Consider the following 16130-nt stretch of genomic DNA (forward strand, 5'->3'; position numbering starts at 1 on the left):
AAATCAGATGCTGAAATTGACACTGACAAAAAAGAACCTCAAAGTAGATTTGAGAGATGATGAATGTAGTGTCTAGAGTCAGGTCTGAATTGCATTTTTTCAAAATTGGATTAGACTTATTCTATTTGGCCCCAGAGAACAAAAGTAGGAACAACGGGTTGAAGCTGAAGGAAGACCAATTTTTCCTGCAATGTAAGGAAAATCTCCCAACAGTTAGGAGCATAGGATTACATAGGCAGGACTTGAAGGGCTCCTAGAAGTCATTTAGTAGAAGCCCCTCTGATTTTATATGAGAAAATTGAGATAGAGACAACTTCCTGCAATGTCATCCAGGTATTAAGCAACAGAACTATCCAAAAGTGGAATGGGCTTCTTGAGGAAGTGATTTCAAGATTCCCCATCCCTTGAAGGGCTTTATGCAGAGGCTAACATGGCTTCCTAGCACTTTATAAAGAATACTTTTACATAAGGATGAGTTAGATTAGGAGACTTCCATGATGCTGGGATCATGTGGTAATTTTTGAAATTGGGGATCCATTTTGATTTACTAAAATTTTCTTTTAGTTTGTATTAGAAATGAATGGTTTGGTAAATTAAAATCAGACAACTAGTTAATTAACTTCCACTGTATGATTTTTCTCAAATTTTAAATCTGTTGGCCTCAGTTATTAGATAGTTACATTGAATTGACAGAATTTGTCATTTTTGAGGGGGAGCTAGTGTTTGTTTAGCATCCCTGTCCTCCCCAGAAAAGAACATTTTTTTCATATACCTAAACTATGTAATGAAATTCTTCAATAACAATCAACAAACATTCATTGTGTACTGTAACTCAGGCACTGTTCTGGGGATACAAATACAAAAGCCTATCCTCAAGGATTATTGAAAAAAAATGAACACACTTTTTTTTTGGTGTGGGATGGGATGATGAAAATTTCTCCTGTATTACTTCCCCCACTCATTATTTCTCTGATTTCATTATTTCAATATACTATTTATATAAAATGTTATCTCCTTGCTTTTTAATATAAAAGCTTGAAAAGTATATGATCATGTTTACTGAAAAGTTGATGCATGGCTAGTTAACAGGGTGTCTGTGTGTTATTTTCAGAACATAGGCAGCCTTTCAAATGATATCAAGGCATATGTTGCCAATGTATAGGTCAGAGTGGGAGGAAAAACTTCAATTTAAAGGCTCCATTTGCCACCTGACACCCTGAATTCTATAGGATGTGGAAAACAGTGATTTTATATTAAGTAATTATCTGTAGAATGGATACTTACCACATCAAGAAATCAACTCTGCCAGGCTCTATGATGCTGAGGAAATGAATACAAGAGTGAGACGGTCAGTGTCCTTGAGGTGTTTACATTTTAGGAGGGAAAAGGTGGGGGGATGTAAAAAGATTCACAAATAATAATTAAAATAAACAAAATATAGATTAAAATCATAGATAAAATAAATAAACAGTGAAGGAAGAGGTAGGGCACTAACAACCAGTGAAATCAGGTAAGGCTTCCTGAGAGAAAGGTCCTTGAAGCTGAGCCTTAAAGGAAAGTAGAGGTTCCAAGAGACTATCAGGTGAAAAAGAAATGTTTTTTAAGCATGCAGGATAGACAACCTGTTCAAAGATAACAGTACTGACTGGAGATGGAATGTCAAACAGGCCAATTTAGCTGAAGTACACAGTGTAGGAAAAGGGATTAGTGTATAATCAATCTGGAGACAAAGAATGGTGCCAGATTGTTAAGGGTTATTAATGACAAATTAAGTCATTTTTTTCATATTATCCAAGAAACAGTAGGAAGCCCCTGAAGCTTCATGATCATTGGAATGCCATGGCTGGATATGAGTTTTCAGATTATCAATTTGATACCTCTATGAAATATTAATTGAAAAGAGCAGATATAAGTGCTATATCAAGATATATCAAGTTAGGAGCTGTTGCAATAGTTCAAGTAGGAGGCAATGATGGCCCAGACTAGCATGGTTGGGATAAGATTAGAGAGAGGGGAGAGAGAGGAGAAATGTTGAGGTGGTAAAATCAAGAAAACTTAATTTGGATATGGGGATGGGAAGTGAATAAAGTTGAAAAGTTGAGGACTTCTAGGTTTTGAACCTCAGTGACTGGAAGATGCCCTCAAGAAAAGAAGTCAACACAGAAGAGTAGGTTTAGGGGGAAAATGAGTTCAGTTTTGGACACATTTGAACACATTACAGATAAGTTAATAGTACAAACTAAAGCTGTAATGTTTTTGACAGTGCATTTATACAGATGTGTATGACATTAAGATTATTCAATATATGAAAACTCAGATTTGCAAGAGATAAATTCAGAGTTGATGATTAATAGTACAAGGAATCTATTCCTTTCTTTCTTTTTTTTTTAAGCAACAAACATTTATTTTATTTTCCATTTACATGTAAGGGTAGTTTTCAACATTCATTTTCATAAGATTCAGAGTTCCAAATTTTTCTCCCTCCCTCCCTCCCTTTCCTCCCCCCTCCACAAGATCACAATCAGATTATATATGTACAATCCACAAGTGTTCTTTTTATCAGTTCTTTCTATAGGAGTGCATTGTATGCTTCCTCATTAGTTCCTTGGGATTGTCTTGGATCATTGTCCTGCTGAGAATAGTTAAGTCAGTCACAATTACTCATTGAACAGTACTGCTGTCACTATGCACAATGTCCTCCCAGCTCTGCTCACTTCACTATACATCGATGTTCATTAGTCTTTCCAGGTTTTTCAGGGATCATCCTTTTTGTCATTTCCTGTAGCACAAGACCATTCCACTATAATCATATAACACAGCTTTTCCCATCATTCCTCAATTGATGGACATTTTCTTGATTCTCAATTCTTAGCCTCCACCAAGAGTTGCTATAAGTATTTTTTGTACAATTTTCCCCCCTTTTCTCTTTTTCATGATTACTATTGTTAACGGTTTCCCTTCCATCCTATTCCCTTCCCCAAGATAGCTATTCTATTATCCATCTTCTTTCATCCTATCACTCTTCAAAAGGATTTGCTTTGGGGGCAGCTAGATGGTGCAGTGGATAGAGCACTGGCCCTGGAGTCAGGAGTACCTGAGTTCAAATCCGGCCTCAGACACTTAACACTTACTAGCTGTGTGACCCTGGGCAAGTCACTTAACCCCAATTGCCTCACTAAAAAAACAAAACAAAACAAAACAAAAAAAGGATTTGCTTCTGTCTGTCCCCTCCCCCACTCTGCCCTTCCTTCTTTTGCCCCTCTCTCTTTATCCCCTTCCCCTCCTATTTTCCTGCAAGTTAGAGAGATTACTCCACCCAATTGAGTGTGTACTTTATTCCTTACTTGAGCCAATTCTAATGAGATTGAGGTCTTTGAGCCAATTTTGATGAATGTTAGGCTCATTTACTGCCCAGATTAAATAGATTACTCCACCCAGTTGGGTGTGTCTGTTAGTCCCTCCTTGAGGCAGCTCTGATGAGTTTAAGATCTTTGAGCCTTTTCTGATGAGTGTAAAATTCATTTACTGCCCTGTTCCTCTCCCATCTCTTCCCCCACTCCATAAGACTTTTCCTGTTACTTTCATGTAGGATTTCACTTCTGCCCTTCCCCCTCCCCCAGTGAATTCCCTTCACCCCTCAATTTAACCCTAAAGATGTTATCATCTAGCTAAGTGACACAGTGGACAAATCATCACCCCTGGACCCAGGGTGATCCCAGCCAAAACCCAGCCTCAGACACAAGACAGTCACCCACTGTACAACCCCAGGTATGTCCCCCAGCACCAATTTTTTTATGGTTCTCTAGGGGTCTTATATTTGAAAGTCAAATTTGCCATTTAGTTCAGGTCTTTTCATCACAAATATCTGAAAGTCTTCTTTTTCATTAAAGTCCCATTTTTTTCCGCTGAAAGATAATGCTGAGTTTTTCTGGGTAGGTGATTCTTGGTTGTAATCCCATTTCCTTTGCCCTTTGGAATATCATATTCCATGCCCTCCAGTCCTTTAATGTAGAAGTTGCTAGATCTTGTGCTATCCTGACTGGGGCTCCACAGTACTTGAATTCTTTCTTTTTGGCAGCTTGCAATATTTTCTCCTTGACCTGAGAGCTCTGGAATTTGGCTATAATATTCCTAGGAGTTTTCTTTTTGGGATCTCTTTCTGGAGGTGATTGGTGGATTCTTTCAATTTCTATTTTAGCTGCTTCTTCTAGAATTTCAGGGCAATTTTCCCTGAGAATATCTTGGAAGATGGTGTCTAAGCTCTTTCCTTGATCATGGTTTTCAGGTAGACCAATAATTTTCAAATTATCTCTCCTGGACCTATTTTCCAGGTCAGCAGTTTTTCCCAGAAGATATTTCACATTGCCCTCTATTTTTTTATTCATTTGGATTTGCTTTATTGTGTCTTGGTTTCTCATAAAGTCACTGGCTTCCATTTGTTCAATCCTAATTCTTAGGCAATTATTTTTATCATAGAGCTTTTGTACCTCCTTTTCCATTTGACTTTTCAAACTGTTGACTTTTTTCTCATGTCTTTCCTGTATCACCCTCATTTCTCTTTCCATTTTTTCCTCTACCTCTCTAACTTTATCTTCAAAGCCCTTTTTGAGCACCTCTATGGCCTGAGACCAATTCATATTTTTCTTGGAAGCTTTAGATATAGGGGCCCTAATGTTGACATCTTCCTCTAAGGGTGCCCCTTGGTCTTCCTTGTTACTGAAGAAACTTTCTATGGTCTTCACCTTTCTCTGTCGTCTCATCTTGCCTTTCTTTTACTAGACTTTTAGCTCCTTAGTGGGGCACTGTTTCCAAGCTGCAGAATCTATTCCTTTCAAGGGGATCCTTTTATTGTTTTTTTGTGTGTGTGTGTGAGGGGCAACGAGGGTTAAGTGACTTGCCCAGGGTCACACAGCTAGTGTCAAGTGTCTGAGGTCAGATATGAACTCAGGTCCTCCTGAATCCATCTACAATGCTTTATTCACTGTGCCACCTAGCTGCCCCCAAGGGGATCCTTTTAAACAGTGAGTTCCTTTGGTTCATTTAAATGTGAATTGATTTACAAAAGTTTAATATATTCATAATATTTGAGGAATCCAGCTCTGGTGTCAAGCAAGTTAAGTTATAAAGAAATGGTGGATGTGGATGAAGAATAAGAGACTGTAGAAAACTGTATAAATTTCATCCCCCCAAGGAAAGATACCGAAAGTGGACAGAACAGAATATCCACGGATTCATTCATCTGTCAAGTATTTACTAACACAATATACATTCACAGAATGTTCATTAACCTTTTGAAGAAATACTGTTTTCTTTTTCTCAAAATTTTCCATAGGAATATAGCTGGAAAGGAATTTAGAGATCAATCTAGTCCAGACCTTTCATCTGCTCTGTGCAGATGATGTAGAGTACATCATTAAGTGACAAATGAATGGCACAGATTTTAAGAACATTGATTAAAATCTCAGAGACCTTAAAGATAATCAAATTCAACAAATGAGGAAACTGAGGTCCAAGAAAGGTGGAGTGACTTTCCAAAGATCATGTGGGTATCAAGTATCTGAGTAAGGTTTTGAACTAAGGTCTTCTGGCACCAAATCTAGCCCCCTCTCTACTGAGATTCTAAGTAGTACTAGGTATATTTAGGCTGAAAGACAATGTACTTAGACTTATGCATTGAGAGAGTTGTTTTGGCATCTTTGGGGCTAGAATATTATGCACCATTTAAATTCTTGTAAATTAGTGTGTGCGTGCATGCGTGTGTACCCATATGTAAGATGGATTGGAGAGGGGAGAGACAAGAAGCAGTGGGGCTAATTATTACTTATTGCTGTAGTTCAAAGTAATGAAGGCCTGCATTGGGGCAGTGGCCAAGGAGGGACAGAAAGGTACAGATGTGAAAAATTTAAGTTCTACCTCTACAATAAATTGCAAATGATGGGATGTAAATTATGAAAACGGGATATAGTTAAGAATGGATTTGAAATGGCAAATATCCGTTATTATAAGGATTGTAGTGTCCTCAACAGCAATGGAGAGGTTTGGAGAATAAATAATGATTCCATTTTGGATGTGATTTTGAGATGCCTATAGGACATCCAGAATTCAGATATAAAATGGAATACATGATTTCTGAGGTCCCTTCCAATTTCAAGATTCTGCGATTCTATTGTAGGTGAGTTACTGAAAGGGTGAGATTATTGTGGACCCAAGTCATGCAAGGTTTAATGGGGTGAGGGGAGAGGATTTAAACTGGATCCTAAAGGATGGGAGAGATTAGAAGATTATAGGCAGAGGAAATCACCTGAAGGAAGATGTAGAGTCTGGACTAAGCAAGGAATGAGAAATGAAGAGGCTAGTCAGATTGGAGAGAAGTAGAGAGATATGAATCTGACAAAGTGGGTCAGGACCTTCGTATGAGGGCTTTGTCACCCTGATAAGGAATTCAGATTTTATCCTATTGGCAATAGTTGTTGTTATTGAATCCTTTTTCAATCCTCTCAGATTCTTTGTGTCCCCCCTTTTTTTTGGGGGGGGAGGGAGGAAGTGTCTTTGCAAAGATACTAGAGTGGTTTGCCAATTCCCTTACCAGTTGATTTTACAGATGAGGAAACTAAGACAAACAGCTATATGACTTGTCTGAGGCCATATTTGAACCCAGGTCTTGCTGACTCCAGTTTGAGCACTCTATCCACTATCCACCTAGTGGTCCTAATTAGTAATAGGGAACCATTAAATGTCTGAGAAGTGAAATGAGGTAATTATAGGGCATTTTAGGAAGATTAATCAATGACGGTATGCAGGGTGTACTGGAGGGAGAAAAGAAGATGAAATAATGTAGTTAGTTTTCCAGATATTTGATATTTATGCTATTGACATTGCCATTCATTCATTCATTTAAAAATCACTAAAGGTATCGTTTTATCTCTATGTCAACCAAATACAAAGATATAGAAATCTAGATTTATTCTCCCCCCAAAAAAAAAGGAAAAGAAAAATTAATTTATAATAACTGACTTTTCAAAATGATCCTTTGCTTTACCAAAGGTTTCAATGTGGCAAAATTTAATAATTTCCTATTTGTAAAAAATAAATTATCATATTGTACTTAAGATATTCTGTTTACACAGACATTTTCAGCAATATGTAAATTATTTGAAGCAAGATACACTTATTGTACTTATCAATAAGAAAAGACTTCTTATATAATGATAATCATGTGTAGGACAAATGGTAGGTGGAGAAACTGGAGGCAGAAAGTGTGATTAAGATATAATTTGAGAGGCTGATTTCTCTTCTGCCACACGCCGAGGCTGCTAGTTCCGTGTAGGAGTTGCTGCTGTCACCATGGCCCTTAGTGACACTGATTTCCAAAAGCAGATCAAACACATGACGACTTTCTTTGAACAGGAAGCAAATGAGAAGGCTGAAGAAATAGACTCAAAGGCAGAAGGAGAGTTCAACATTGAGAGAAGCCTTCTTTTGCAAACACAGAGACTGAACATAATGGAATATTATTCTTCTGAAGGAGATAAAAATTGAGCAGCAGAAGAAAATTAGGATGTACAATTTGATGAATCAGGCAATATTGAAAGTCCTTAGAGCCAGAGACGACCTTATTTCAAACTTTTAAATCAAGCAAAGCAGAGACTTTTCAAGGTAGAGAAAAGTATAAGCAGGTATCAGGTACCTTTGGATGGTCTAATCCTTCAGGGTTTGTACCAATTTTTTAGAGCCATTAATGACTGTCCATTTCAAGAAAGAGGATCTCCCTCTGATCAGAGCTGCAATGCAAAAAGCAATCTTTATGCACAAGATAGTGACCAAAAAGATGCTGATGTCCAAGTTAATCAGGAGGCATACCTGTCAGAGGAAACAACTAGAGATGTTGATCTATTATAGAGATATTAAATAAATGTTTCTAATACCCCAGAAAGTGAACTGGATCTTATAGTTCAACAGATGTGATGCCAGAAGTCCATGGGACCTTGTTTTGTACTAATGCCAACAGGAAATGTTTGGACTGAACCTCTGATGAAGTGGGATCCATTCTATCTGCTGTATTGATGAGCTAACAGTGTTCTTCCTTTTTGATACTGTGACACCATCCTGTGTTCTCCAACAGAATAGCCTTTGTGTAAAATGTCATCTGTCTAAATGTTAACTTAGGGAGAGGATTTCTGGATTTAAATTGTCAAGAAGTAGCCTAGTTCATTCAGAAGTCACTAAGTTCTGATCATATCCTAGGGACAATAGGAATACCTATCAGTTGCATGGTTTTCGATGAGAATCTTTCTGTGTTCTGCCTTGGATTGGAGGGAGCTGTGTGAAGTATATTATAGTCTCTTTGTATTTGATTTCTATTGGTTACTTAATATGCATAAGGAATGTGCATTTATTTCAGCATTAATAGTATTACTCCTGTTAACTGTTTGGGCTTGGAGTCTTTCCACAGTTATATCTGTGATTCAAAAACCCAAGCTATGAATATGCTTTATTTATTAAAATGAAAAATACATGGATCAAACAAAAAAGATAATTTGACAATTGTTGTGAGATGAGGACTAAAATTCTCCCTAGCAAAAGAAAAATTGACTTTAGTTAGTTATTAGTGAGTTTCACTGAATTGACTGGTTATTTTGATGTTATGTTGACATAGGTGGTCATAATCGGGATAGAAGAGAAGAGGTATTATTAATAGAAGATTCCATTCATTTCATGAATCATTACTGAGTGCTTACCATATGAAAATTTATTTTGATTTGGGGACCCTGCCTTTGGGCTGAGATTAGAAAGCCTTAGGCCCTCAGGGTTTTTTTTTTCTGTGTAAGAGGGGCTGGTGCCCCTCCCCTTCCGCTTCATCTGAGCCAAAAAGCCCCATGGGTTTTACGGAGGCCAGGTCAGATGTCTGGGGGAAAAAGCCCCAGCTCCCTCCGCACTGGGGGGATTTACCCCAGAGATCCTGGGCTCGTGCAGGCCGGCCTCTAGCGCATCTTGTGTGGAGGTCCCAGGCGTGCAGCAGGGGGCACAGGCCCCTTGAGCGCCGGCCGCAGCGCTAGCACGGCTGGCGGTTTAACTTGGCATGTGCGGGAGCGCACAGAGCCCAAGGTTTGAGGGGAGAGAAGGAACATATATACAGGGGAGAAGACAGTGAAAAGGGGAGGCCCGGAAGATTAAGAGAACAGGAGACGTACAGAGGTCGGGGAGGCTGGAAGATTAAGAAGACTGTAAGGGAGGAACGGGCAGAAAGGGGGCTGCTACAAGGACGCTAAGAAAGCGAGAAAGGAGACAGAGAAAAAGCTAAGAGCAAGGAAGGAGGACGCAACAGTAAGAGGCTTTTCAGGGGGGTTGACAAAGTGAAAGGGGCTTGGAGTTAGAAGAAAGGAGCGGAGCAGTGAAAGGGAAGCTGGAGTGAAAGTTGGAGAAAGCTAGAGCGTACCCTGAGGCAAGAGGCAGCAATGTCACTTATTATATTAAAAGCAGACAGGTTGTATAATTTGCATTTCTTAACCCTTATCGCTTACATTGATTTTTATAAACTCTGCTTTGATTATTTAATTAAGAGGCTTCTTAATCTTTTGCTTATCAATTTGGGAGCTGTGTGGAGAAATTTTTAAACGGCCCATATTAAATTAATAGCAGTCAGATAGCCAGCCAGTCAAAAATCCCCAGATTAGTCCTCCAGTCAGATTAGGCCCCTAGATTAGGCCACAGGCCAGGAAGTCAGTTAAAATATTTTTACAATATAGATCAGGAAGTATCCAAAGATGATTTTGATGTTTTTGGTTTTTTGCCCTGAGGAACTAGAAACATGGTTGCACCATTAACAGAAATTGGAAAGTTTGCACAAGGAGTCTTTTTTTTTTTTTGAGAGGGTCATTAATTCACCTTCTGACTTGAGGTTTTTGAAGTGATGACATATCCAAGTATTATTGCCAGTAGGTAATTGGAAATATGAGATAGGACTTTGAACAGGAGGTGATAGCTTCATATTGAGTTTTTAGGGACCATATGAAAAGAACTAATAGATGAAATCATGGTTATAGGTGAAATAAGTTTAGTCATCTTCAGCCAAAAAGCAAATACAAGCAGATGACACTGTGGCAAGCAAGTGTGCAAAAATATAGGTTTATTTGTCTTTCATTCTTGAAGAGGAAGGACCATAATATCAGGTGATGTCATGACTTGCAGTGAATTGGATTTAAGTGAGGGAGGGCTGTGCAAGGTCACCAACCTCACTCTCTCCTCCAGAACCATCTGGGTGTAGTGGCAGGTTATACATCAGGACAACTGGAGATGGCCCCTGATGTTTTAAGGCAATTGGGGTTAAGTGATTTGCCCTGGGTCCCACAATTAGGAGGACTCAGGTCCTCCCAACTCCAGGGCCAGTGATTTATCCGCTGTGCCACCTAGCGGCCCTTTTCATAGATATTAGGAATTTCTGGGTGAGTAAATTCCTCCTTCCTTCCTTCCTTCCTTCCTTCCTTCCTTCCTTCCTTCCTTCCTTCCTTCCTTCCTTCCTTCCTTCCTTCCTTCCTTCCTTCCTTCCTTCCTTCCTTCCTTCCCTTCCTCCCTTCCTCCCTTCCTCCCTTCCTCCCTTCCTCCCTTCCTCCCTTCCTCCCTTCCTCCCTTCCTCCCTTCCTCCCTTCCTCCCTTCCTCCCTTCCTCCCTTCCTCCCTTCCTCCCTTCCTCCCTTCCTTCCTTCCTCCCTCCCTTCCTCCCTTCCTTCCTCCCTCCCTCCCTCCCTCCCCAGGGTCACACAGCTAGTAAGTGTCAAGTGTCTGAGGCTGGATTTGAACTTGGGTCCTCCTGAATCTAGGGCCAGGATTCTATCCCACTGCACCACCTTGCTGCCCCCTAAATTCCCTCTTTCAATGCAAATTGTCACCTTTTCTATAATTAATAGTCCTGGAAATTTACTTGCAGCTCTGGGAAGTCAAATGACTTGCCCAGAGTCACACAGCTAATTTATGTTAGAGCAGGGACTTGAGCTTAAGTTTTCCTAACTCAGAGGCCAGTTCACTATCCTTTATGTATTTGTGAATATAATTTATTCTCCTTATGTCACTTCTATATTGAAAAGGCATTTTAAAACAGTCTTAGCTAACTTTTTGGTATTTTAACACTGGTTAAGCACCATCAAAATAATCTTGTTTCCTCAACTATGTGCCTATTAACATGTGATAGAAAACAGAAACAAAAAATAAGCCACCTTATTCCAACACTTTAAATCATTATACTAAACACATACCCTATGATTGAATATTCTAAACCCCTGATGAAAGGGACTATATCACTTTTAGAAAGTATTCCATTGTACCTATAAAACTTTTTATAGATTTTCCTACATCCTCGGAATGTTAATTTGTTTTTGAAGATTAAATAAATGTTTTCATTATTTAGCCTGTTTAGGAGGCATAGCGTTAAATCAATAATATCTAGCTTATAATATTTATTGTGTGTAGCATGAAAATAATATTATCTAGCCTATAATCATATTTATTAGGAATAGCATGATAATATCATATAGCCTTTAATATTTTTATTAGGTGTGGCATGAAAATTGCCACAGAAAATCAATGAAGAGAATGTGAAAACATATTTAGGTGGAAGAGTTTCTTCATAATTTTAAAATGACTTATTTTAATCTTTTTAAACAAATAAACATTCCAAGGACATGCTAAAATCTATAAAAAGTTTTATAGTTACAGTGGAGTATCTCGCATAAGTGAATAGTAAAAGGGGAAGCTAGGTGGCGCAGTGGATAGAGCTCTGGCCCTGGATTCAGGAGGACCTGAGATCAAATTCGGCCTCAACTGTGTGACCCTAGGCAAGTCACTTAACTCCAATTACCTCACCAAAACAAACAAACAAACAAACAAAGCCCAAAGTAAGTGAATAGTGAAAGTTATGATTGCATGCCTTAGAAAATAGTAAGAAGTAGAAGGAATATCAAGCATATAGTGGATTTTTTGGGAGACCCAGGTAAGTCAGATAATCAAAATAGCATTTTAGGATGAAAATGGAAGATTAAGAAGTAAGAAATGGAATAGATCTCTAAAGATTTATAAAATAACTCCTTTCACCATCAATGACAGTTGTCACATTTAGACTTTAGCATCACATATATATTCTATGAGGAAATAGAAATGGCACTAAAGAAAACAATTATTGGAAGAGGAATTACATTAGACACAGTAAACATAGAGGAAATCTCTGCTGGAGATGAAAGATTTTCCAAGGCTTGAAGGGAAAGGCTCTCAAGATTTCTGGTGGGGAAAAAGATTGCAAATCTTTAGAAAAAAAATCACTTATTTTTATCATTGTTGTTATTTTAATTTTAATATATACAGAGCCAGTTTAGCATTTTAAAAAATGGCTTCAAATCTTGCTTCTGACACATAACTACATGAGGAAATCAATTAGCTTTTTAATGCTCTAGGAAAATTTCTAGGACTATTTGATGCAAAATAATTGATAATCTGCATCTAAGAGAGTCTTTTCTTATCAGGAGTTCACTTCACCAATGGAACCATTGATGTTACTACTACTGAGAAACTAAGACTGAGAAAATAAGGAAAAAAGCAGACATTTACTTAGTCCTTTAATGTCAAAGCACTTAACATATCATAACTATTTGACCTAATGTTTACTTTTCCATCTCTACAAAATAGTTATGAGAATGATCTAGGGATCTATTGAGGGCCTCTTTGATGAAGGCATTAGAACAGAAAAGACAGACATTCACAAAGGATGTTCTATAGCAGATCTCATGTTTGCAGTCACACAATTAACTGAAATCTATAGCGAATACAAAATCTTACTTTGCTTATTTTTTAAAAATTTGATTTGTTAGTACATAATGCTGCTATCGAAGTTAAACTCCAAAGAAATCTATCTCATGCACAGCAAAGGATATGAAGACAAGAATTTATTAAGGACCTGGCCCTTAGGAAAAGTGCTGGGTCTGCTTGAAGTCAGGGAGATCTGAATTGAAATACAGCTTCAGATACTTAATAGATGTGTTATCTTGGGCGAGTCACTTAACCTCTATGACCATAAATTATAGAGAAAGTGCTAATCTGCTCTGGTAGATTTTAATAAAATTGGCAAAATTACTAAAATGATGTTGCTTGCTTATATTTAACAAACATCTTTCCATAGCCTTTTAGAAATAATTTAAATTTGAGATGGTGTTTGGTCTCCCAAATACATTTAATCTGATTTTATAAAAGTAAAAGCAGTCTACACAACAAAAGATAACAAAATATCCCACAACTACATAAATTAAAAAGAAAAGTAATTTATGTTTGACATAATGACCTCTAAGATCTCTTCTAGTTTTTACGTTTATAATTAAACCCAAGATTCTAATCAAAATAATGATTCTAATTAATGGAAGTAAAAACTTGTTATGAAGAAAAAAAGACCTGTCAGATTCCAATATTAATTTCCAATGGCTATGATAATAGGATACAAATAGGTGATTAAAAAAGAGAAGAAAAATTATAAAGAATTATATGTTCATCCTTGTTAGTAGTCATGGAAACAAAAATTAAAAGATTTGTAATACTCCTAAAATAAAAAAAGTAACTTAACTCACTGTCTTTGACTTTGCAGGGTAAGAAGGCACACATTGCTCATGGAATTTCAGATTAACTCAATATTTATAGTGGTGTTATTTGTAATTAAAAAATTGTGAGAAACTTTAATAAAAACATTTTGGAATGGCTGAACAACTTGTGTTTTGGTAATATTGTAGAATACCATAACATCATTAAAGTGGAATATGAAAAAATATGGGAAAGTATGAAATAATGCAAAATAAAGAAAATAGAACCATGAAAACTGTATACATATTGTGTATTTAATCTACCCACAGGAAGTCCTGTCTGGCTTGTGATTATTTTATATATCAAGGGTCCATGGTGTATCATTGTATTTAAAATTGTATTAGTTTATAGAAACTAATGCATTTTCATTTTACAGATATTGAAACTATGCCTTAGCGAAGTAAAAACCAATTGCTTAAAGTCACAAAGGTAGCAAGTAGCATTGCCTGATTAGTTTGAACTTTTATCTATTTGATATTGGGGTAAGAACATTTATATTTTCACTATTGTTTGTAGGTTGAATAGGTAGTTATTTCTGGTATGCACAAGTTCATCTATTTCAAAGGCATTTGGTCCTAGCTCTGTATAACCAAATTACTTTTTGTGTGTGTGTGTGTATGCTTTTTTTTTTTTTTTAATTTTTAGTGAGGCAATTGGTGTTAAGTGACTTTCCCAGGGTCACACAGCTAGTAAGTGTCAAGTGTATGAGGCTGGATTTGAACTCAGGTACTCCTGAATCCAGGGCCTGTGCTTTATCCACTGCGCCACCTAGCTGCCCCGGTGTGTATGCTTTTTAAAGGTAACTGTCAGGATGTGTTTCTATATCCCATGTACCCCTTTGATAGTATCTCATATGATTTGGTACTCTCATTTTTTCTTCTTCCATGCATATGACTCTTGAATCTATCTGTATAGAGATGGGAAGGATATGTGATTTATTTAGGACAAGCAGTAATTTTGATAGTTTCATTTTGTGACAACAATGGATATGTGTAAATGCTTCTACTGACATTAAGTTGATTCAGAACACCTGGCTGACCGGATGAAAGAAGGAGCTGGTTTTCCCATCTGTTGTTAGCTACCTGTTAATAAGTATTCAATCCATTTGACTGGATTTCATGCCATATACAAGTTTTATTGCTCTCTTTTGTTGTGTTCTTAATTCTGTGTTTTTTTGAGAATTGATATTGCTTCAGGGAAATTCAACTAAATACAATCCAGCCAATATTGTAGCTTTTAAAAGGCATACATCAGTGATTGTTAGGGATATTGTTGTAGTTATTGGTGTGGTGAAATCAAATTTTTCAGGGTCATTCAAACCTACAGTGAAAAATAATCATTTGCACTGATGTCCAAAGTGAAGGATGGTTTAAAATAAACAATGCCAAAAGCTTGCCATTGAGAAATAGCCTAGGAGCAGCTAGGTGGCACAGTAGATAAAGCACCAGTCCTGTATTCTGGAGTACCTGAGTTCAAATCCAACTTCAGACTTACTGTGTGACCCCGGGCAAGTCACTTAACCCCCATTGCCTCACAAAAAGACAGAGACAGAGACAGAGAGAGAAAGAAAGAGAGAGAGAGAAAGCGAGAGCAAGCGAAAGAGAGCACGAGCGCAAGCCTAAGTAATCCTTAGGAAACAGTAAACAAAGTTGTTTCATAGGACCTGACAGCTCAAGTGATTGTCATTGGCACTTCTGTAGTGTGGCATAGATTTCTTGCAGTTGGAAAACAGTGAAAAGATAAGTTAAAAAAAGGCTGCTAACCATTGCTATGAAGAAAAAATTGCTTATCCTATACATGATAATACAAAGACTGGAGCAATGAAAACTGAGAAAGGATAATTTTTTAGTGATGGAGCTTACTTTTCTCATTCAAAGCTATACAAAAAACTATTTCCAGTAGAAATGCATATCAATCTATATGATATAGGAATCTTTGTCATAGTATAAAACATCTACCCAAAGAAATTTTGTAGTAATATTTTTGAGGTCACCTGGAAACCTTGTCTTCATTGGAAGAAGGATGGACTCTAATAAATACATTGATATTCTGAGTAGTAGAATTGTTTTGAAATTAGGGAAATTCCCAGAAGGAGATTCAACAATGCAACAAAGTTTTATGCCATGTAACAGATCACAAAAGGCTAAGAAATTCAACCAAGAGATGTGTAGACTTACATTTTTCAATGGCCTGGGAACTCATCTCATTTCAACATCACTGAAAATGTATGTGTTTAATCAAGGCTAGTCTTGGGAGGACTGTTACAATTATGATTAATAGCTAATGAATGGGTTGTGTGGTTTCATGATGAAAATTTTAAAAATACATATTGTGGTCTTGTAAATTCAATGTCAAATTATGCAAAAAAGGAATTGCAGCAAACAGAAGACATATAACATTAAAATAATTTTAAAGGCACAGAAGGTTTTAAGGTATATTGTACAAATTAGTGAATTTAAGTATTTTACTTTATCATAGTTAATTTAAATACAATTCTATATCTGTGTGTTTATGTTGTAG

The 16130-nt window shown here is 37.1% G+C and overlaps 1 protein-coding gene and 1 pseudogene across 6 annotated transcripts in view; both read left to right on the plus strand.

Annotated features, from left to right (window-relative positions):
- The window catches only part of TRPM3 (transient receptor potential cation channel subfamily M member 3), a 1147313-nt gene that overhangs the window by 134160 nt on the left and 997023 nt on the right, over nucleotides 1-16130 (plus strand). The window lies entirely within an intron of this gene.
- Nucleotides 7345-8024, plus strand: LOC122736689 (annotated as a pseudogene).

The sequence above is a fragment of the Dromiciops gliroides genome, chromosome 1 (assembly GCF_019393635.1).
Source record: "Dromiciops gliroides isolate mDroGli1 chromosome 1, mDroGli1.pri, whole genome shotgun sequence".
NCBI lineage: Eukaryota > Metazoa > Chordata > Mammalia > Microbiotheria > Microbiotheriidae > Dromiciops > Dromiciops gliroides.